Genomic DNA, 7,912 nt, shown 5'->3' on the forward strand with positions numbered 1-7,912 from the left:
GAAGGGAAGGGAAGGGAAGGGAAGGGAAGGGAAGGGAAGGGAAGGGAAGGGAAGGGGGAGGGGAGGGAAATATATCTAGAAACTAATAGTGCAGGAGAGCAGGGTTGTTTTCTTTCCTCCACCCTTTTTATTTTCCTTCAAAATAACTCAGAACAGCATTTTATTTTCTCCGTTCGTTATTTCATGTTATGGTAAAAATCATCCACTGGAAAAAAAAAAAAAAAGATGTGCATGTTTTTTGACAATCTCTTTTAATTCATAATTGTAATGTGGTAGTTTGTGAAGAATGCCAAAAATCAGAGCCCTTATATGGTATGTGCTATTCAGACATCTAGGATGAATTGGGAACTGCTCTAACAAGTTTTTAAACTCAGTGAGGAAATCTGGCAAAGCTTCAAAGCTTACTGGCTGCAGGATCGAGTCCAGAGAGTGGTGGTCAATGGCTCAATGTCTGGATGGAGATCAGTGACGAGTGGTATCCCCCAGGGATTGGTGCTGGGACCAATACTCTTTAATATCTTCATCAATGCCATTGACAGTGGGGTCAAACTGCACTCTCAGCAAGTTTGCTGACGGCACCAAGCTGTGGGGTGCAGTTGACGCACCAGAGGGATGGGATACCATCCAGAGGGATCTATACAGGCTGAGCAGTGAGCCCAGGTGAACCTCATGAGGTTCAACAAATCCAAGTGCAAGGTGTTTCACCTGGGTTGAGGCAACCCTCACTACCAATACAAGCTGGGGGATGCAGGTATAGAGCACAGCCCTACTGAAAAGGACCTGGGGGTACTGGTGCGTGGGAAGCTGGACATGAGCCAGCAATGTGCCTCGCAGCCCAGCCAGCCAGATCCTGGGTGTATCGAAAGCAGCGTGGCCAGCAGGGCCAGGGAGGGGGATCCTGCCCCTCTGCTCTGCACTGTGAGACCTCACCTGGAGCACTGCGTCCAGAGGTGGAGTGCTCAGCACAGAAGAGAACTGGGCCTGTTGGAACATGTCCAGCAGAGGGCCACGAAAATGATCCAAGGGGTGGAACACCTCTCCTACAAGGACAGGCTGAGAGAACTGGGGCTGTAAAGCCTGGAGAAGAGAAGGCTCTGAGATGACCTGATAGCAGCCTTTCAGTATCTAAAGGGGATCCTACAGGAAAGGAGGGGACAGACTCTTTAGCAGGGTCAGTAGTGTTAGAACAAGGGTAAATAGTTGCAACCTCAAAGAGGGTAAGTTGAGGTTGGATATAAGGAAAAATTATTTTACAGTGAGGGTGGTTGAGGCACTGGAACAGGTTACCTAGAGATGTAGTTGGTGCCCCATCCCTGGAGACTTTCAAGACGAGGCTGGATCAGGCCCAGGGCAGGCTGATCTAGCTGTGCATGTCTCTGTTCATTGCAGGGGAACTGGACTAGATGGCCTTCAGAGGTCCCTTCCAACTCTAAGAATTCTATGATTCTATGATCCTATATTCAGGTGGAAAAACTGAAGCACAGAAGTTGAGACATGTTTGGCCAAACATTGATGCTTGGGATGTGGATTGTAGTGCTCATCCTAACAATGGTCAACGCACAACATGCTTGCAACTCTCTGAAGTTCTTTGGATGTAAGAGTAAATCCCAGCCCAGCTCTGCTAATACTTTGCGACTCCTGAGTCTCTGGCTTTTTGGAAATCTGCTCACTCAGTTGCATTTCTGATCATATTTCTAAATAGATGGTTGATGAGCCTAATGAAGAATAGACTAGGAACTGGAATAGTCCCTCTGCATGTGGGATTTCAAGCTCTTCTAGGTAGGCTTCTTCACTGCCACTGCCAACATAAGCTACTTGGGGCTGGGGGCAATTGCTTGTTATTTCAGTGAAGAGAGGGAGAGAAACCAGTACAAGCCACAGAGTTATCATCTCCTTTTAAGAAAAATCTGTATTTAATGAATAATACAGGGGAGAACTCAGAGTGCAAGAGAGCTTGGTGTGACAGAAAGATGTATTTGTTAGCTAACTCTTTCCACATGCAACAGAAAGAAAGAAATCTTTTAGCCATCCCTATTCACTAGCACAGTTACTGAGAGTGGTGTTGGTTACAGGAGAAGCTAAACAAACCAAAGTGTTATTAAGACATCTGTGTATCTAATGAAAAGTTACTAGGCAAGAGAGAGGTACAAATCATTATGAATCAATTTAACCCTAGCCAAAAATATGCAATATAATTCATGCTACAGTTTGAGTTAAACATGGGCATTTTAAATATACTGGAGCGTCAGTGCTGTCTCCTCACTGGGTTAGCCTTTAAGGAGTTACAGTATTTCATCTATCAGTCCAAGAAGTATTCATAGCAGAGAATCCATGCAGTCTATAGCTCTATATATTCAGATTTACCATGGATGACTGAGGCAGTGGTGATATATATATATATATATAAATACATATATATATATAAATATATATGGGTTTTTTTTTCTTCTCCTGAATCTATATTTCTGCTAGTGATGGAGGATATGGTTGGGTGAGCTCTTGTCTCTGTTGTGCCATGTATGTGAATCATAGCTGACTTCACTTAAAGTTTTACTGTTCTAAATCATGCTCCAAGAGCTTTCTTCCATGGAAATACCAGAGCCCCATGAGGTTAGATTGTTCTGTGGTTAAGGAACCAACTCAAGATTTGGGAGATCTGGTCCCACCTTCATTTTTATGCTAGGTGCTTATCTATAAAAGAAGAGGATATTTCTTTATAAATACAGTTTGATATCAATATGCTAAAAAGTGAGGCTTGCTTGGACACAGTGAGTCCATACAGTTATCTCAGATAGGTAGTTTCTCTGTTTTGCATTTTGTCATGTCTCCATGCTGTGTTGACTGGATTTCAGGTTTCCAAAATTGTTGAGATATAGAGTTCCTACTGAAGTGTAAGTGCCTGGAGGGGCATCAAGGAACAGTAATGAAAGGGAAAATGGCAATATTGAGTCAAACTTACGGCCTCCATAAAGCTACACAAGGAAAGCAATCCTTTCATAATGGCACTGGGCAGCGGTCACCTTTCAGAGTATAAAAAATGCTGGGAGAACACATTGAGTATTATTGCTCTGCCTGAGAAGCAATGTGGACGCATTCAGCTTTGGTGCAGAAACCCAATGCTGGCGCAATCTACCTGCCACACTCTGCTCAAGACCTGATCAGTGAGAAATGTCTTCACAGTACAGATTTGCTTCTGGTGCTCAGCACAGGGAAGAACTCACCTTGCAGAAATTTTACATGACTAAATATGCCTTTCTTGATCCCAGACATATTGCTAGTTTACTTTTTTTTTTACTTTGTCATCCAGAAGCTTTCTGTTCAGGAAGAAAATATAAAAAATGCCACACAACTTCCCCCAAATTTTCAGCCATCCTCCTACAAGTATACAAGCACAGCCCTCTTCAGCCTAAAAAAAAAACAGAGGAAGGAGTCTGGAAAGGTGAAACAGGACAGTTCACGTAGTGGAAGAACAGATTCCCAGTGTTTGAGAATCTCTAAGAAGCTTGCATTCAATAGCAGATGTGACACTTGTGAAAAGGCCTCATTCTTGCTGGCTTTAGCACAGTTACAGGGTTTAGATTTTCCAGTAAAACTTAGGGAAAAAGAATTTTCCTATTTTTGCTTTATTTAGACTCTGAGAGAGGAAAAAAAATGTCCATGTCCCACTTACACTGGGAGCTGTCTTAATGGGAAATACTTCTCATCTTGCAGAAAATAAATAAATAAAATTAATAAATAAAATTCATAAAGGTTTTCCCCTCTTCCCTAGTCACTTAAATTAATTCTTTTCCCTTCTCTGAGTGCCTCAAATTTTGACACTGTTTTTGTAATCTCTGGCCTTTTTCTGTGTCCCTCAGCTTTATTCACTATTGTTTATCTAAAGCCTTCCTCACTCACCTGCATGTATGTTTTTTGAAGATTGATACTTATTTTTTTCCCCAGAAGTAGCTCTATTCTATTTTCCCCAAAAATTGGAAGGAAATTGTTTCTGAGAGGGCATATGGCAGCTTGGATTGCAAAGGCTACCAGCATCTCCCCTCTGAGCTCCACTCCGTGGAGCCTCCGATGCTGTTACTGCCACTGGTCTTTTCATTTCCGAAATTAACCATGTAACCAAAGGCAGCAAGCAGGTCATTTGATGGCTGTGCTGGAAAGCGGGGGATCCAGGGACAGATATCCAGGCCTTTTTACTTTGGCTGCAAATTGATTTTAGCTCTTGCTGTGAAGTTTGCAGCTGGCCTTTCGCATCTAGAATAGCATTTGCTGAGAAGTATCCAGCACAAATTAAGGCCTGTATAAACCTTGCTTTGGACACTCTCGTCTCAGAAATGAATTTTACTCTTAGAGAACACAAAGGAGAGGAGGAAGGCTGACTGCTCAGATCTCTCGGCGCTTCCTCAAAGCCCCTTGCAAGCATTGCTGCAGTAGCCCTTTGGGGGGGTGTATGCTTCTAGCCTTCTTAGAGAAGTGCGACAGGCAAAGCTGCCTAGAGGTGATATCGGATGCATGTAAATATCTTTATTCATGGTTTAACACTCACGGGGCACCTAAAGGCCTTACATTTGATGGGTTCAGACCTCACAGGACCTATGGAGGTGTCTGAGTTTAAACTCTCTAATTTTGAAAGTTTTGCCACATTGGTGTTGGAAACAGACACAAAAGTCTGTCTTTCCAGGTACTTCCCTTAACCATTAGTTGCATTTCTTCTCCTTTCCTATAGTGCAGTGGGGTAAGGTAAACTGCAAAGTTATGGAAAAGTGTAGGGATTCCTGTGACAACTGCTGAATTTGATTATGAGGAATTACTTCTTGCAAAATCCAGTAGATTAAGCAGATTGTTTCTTCCTATTTCAGATATATCTTGGTCTGCTCACACCAAATACATGAAAATCACAGTGTTTTCATGGGAAACAGGGTTGTCTGAATGTTTAAGTCTATTTTAGAGTAGAACATGGGTGGGAAAAAAGATGGGAAAAAAAAGGTGCAAGTTTGAAGAGTTTCTCCCAGAAATATTATTTTAAAATAAGAAAATCCATCATCTAAAGGTTTACATCAGCCCTGTGTTCCCCACTGCTCTGAGGAATCTGTCAAGTGCACTCAGGTGGGAAATGTTAAAAGCAGGGAGACTTCAGATAGCCGGATAGTATGCATCTTTTCTCTCAATGTCAACTTTCTGCAAAAGCAGAAAGCCATGCATCATGATTCTAGGCAGAAGAAAATGTGATTTCATATATATATAAAAGGAACCTCACTTTGCATTGGCACTTAGGGGCTAAAAATCCTTTTACGTACCAATGCCTCTGAGCAGCATTCAGTCTGCTAACAGCAGACGAACACTTTAACTCCTTGCTTCTTATTTAGTCGTCTCATTCAACACTTTGCACCTGTAGCAGCCTTTACCCTTCTACTTGACTGCACCCTACAGGACTTGCCCAAGTCTGAAGTCACTCTTCTGCCACTGCCTCCACCAGTTCCCCCTGCATGATTTCAGTGAGAAACAGGAATTCTTGCTCTTAAAGTTACATACTGTTGAGGCCAGTAGTTAGTTAATTTCTGGCTATGGGTCTCTATTCCAGGTTGGAGATCACTGGAAAATATTATGCAATCTGGGAAGAGATTTCAAGATTGTTCCCATTTGTTTAGATAAGCAAAGATCTTTCTGCCCTTTTCTGTTGAGCTAAAATTTTCTGGAGATTATTAAAAAATATCAAAAAAAGAGGAGGAAAATTCTTGTGTAGTTCTTTCAAAAATGTCTTTTGTAATAGAAGTACATTGAGGAAAAAGGCAAAAGCCATCTCTCCACACCCCTTGATTAGTCTGGATTATCAATACATCCTGATTATCTTCATGGAATTGCTTCAAGTATTATCAGAGGTGACATTAAACTGATTAATCTAGTAAGGCTTTTCTTGCAATTAGACTCACCTCTTTTCCAATTACCTAAGTGCTTGCCACCCTTTTCTGTAGTGAAGAGGAATCACTGAGAAGTTTTCATGTGCAGGGAGTACTTTTCTTCAGAAGGATCTATTTCAGAAATAGAAAATCACAATTCGATGTTGTGTCTCCAGTGGTCAGAGGCCACTGCTTCCAGACCTTTAAACTAGAGAGGCAGAGAGTGAAGGAGGCACCAGCTTCGAGTCAAGGTGGAGAACATAGTCAAAGTCATCTTTGCCAAAGACAGTGAATCTATCTTGGTACAGATCATCATTTACTTACCTTGGGCGGGTTTGTTACTTGTAGTACATAGTTTGAAGACCGTTTTGCTGTGAAATATCCCTATCATTTTTTTTAAGATCTCCAGGTGGAATATGGACCAGGCTTTGGGCTCTTCAGAGCACTGTCTGTAAAATGGTCATCGCTGCTTCACTCCTGAGAGGTGCTATGTTTGTCTCACTGGTTTCTAACTCAGAAGATTTCTGGCTGCCCCCAGAATAATGATTCTATGTGAATCTTCTTTTCTGATTCTGCTTTGCTATCTGTAGAATATGGGTAACAGGTTTCCCAAACTTTGCATGCTTTAATCTGGTCCCTCCTGATGGTAAGCTGACTAAAGAGGATCTGTGCTAATTTACACCAAAAGAAAGGCTGCCTTGGAAACCTCATCGACCTGTTGTCCAGCTCTGTGTGTGAAGAATATGCTAAATTTCCCTAGAATTGGAGATGAGGGTGACTGGATGCCTTAGTAAGAGTGGACTTTTGTGAGATGCCCATCTCTAGGAGCAAGGTGTTTTGCCACAAACCCATGCTGTGCATCTCATGTGTAGAACAGGCCCTATTAGAGTGAGATGCTCATCAGCTGCAGAAAAGAAGAGCAGCAGAAGCAGTAGGAGAGAATCTTTGCAACGGCTTAAAAAAAAATGTTTGAAATGTAATGAAAGGCTTCATTGGACTGTAAAATAAAAAAAAAATAAAAAAAATAAAAAAAAAGGAGAGAAAGAAAACAGCAACCATCCCTGGCTGTTGTATTGTCTTGTTAACAGTATGTCACTGAATTTAGCAGAAGGAAGCTTCTCCCACACATCTCCCCTCACACAAATGCAACTGTCACAACCTCCTGAGCTCTGAAGCACAGCTTTGATCCTGTGCAGCTATGCCCCAGTTCTGCAAGGCACGCAGAGGAGAGGATGGGGGAATTACCTAGCAGATTTTCTGGAGGAATGAAGAACACCATTGCCTAGGCAGGGTTAATTGCTATGATGACAACACTTCCCCAGCATCTTTCCTTTCTCTGTTAGAGCACCCTCAACCCCCCCCTCCCTGTGTCCTCCTCCCATCACTGCATGTGTTGTGTTAATCTAATTTGTTCAGCTCAGTGGCTAAACAAATAACTGCAAACACGGTGCTTATTCAAATGCATGACAAAAGAGGGTAGGTCTCCGAAATATTTGCTTGGTTATCTGATGAGGCGCGAGGTGTTCGAGAAAGGGCAAAGGCTGGGAATGGAGCAGACATTACAAGGTGAGGTAAAAGAGAAGGGGCTCCCAAAGTGACGACTGGTTTTGTCTGCGTCCTGATGCAATTGGGCAGGTTGGACTGAGTGAAGTTGGTCACTGGCGCGTGATGTGGAAAGGCTGTAGAGGAATTCCACCAGAGTCCCAGCAGTCGCTGACAAAATTGCTAGAGAAAAGGGGAAAAGTTTCCTTACCGACTGGGTGCTACAACAAGATCTTATAATAAGATCTGCTCCACGAAAAACCTGGGCCCCAACCCTACGGGTGTTACTGCTCAGTGGTATTGTATTGCAAGCCGCAAATAGCAGATCACCTCTGCAAAATGCTAAATACACTTTGTTTCTCTTAGCTTCATTGTTGAGAAGAAGCGCCTATCATCTCAGTACTGTTCAGATCTGTAAACAAGGACTCTCGTAGTTTTATGTTAATGTGAAGTCTTCTCTGGAAAAAAAAAAAAGAAAG

This window comes from Numida meleagris, chromosome Z, assembly GCF_002078875.1.
Source record: "Numida meleagris isolate 19003 breed g44 Domestic line chromosome Z, NumMel1.0, whole genome shotgun sequence".
NCBI classification, from domain to species: domain Eukaryota; kingdom Metazoa; phylum Chordata; class Aves; order Galliformes; family Numididae; genus Numida; species Numida meleagris.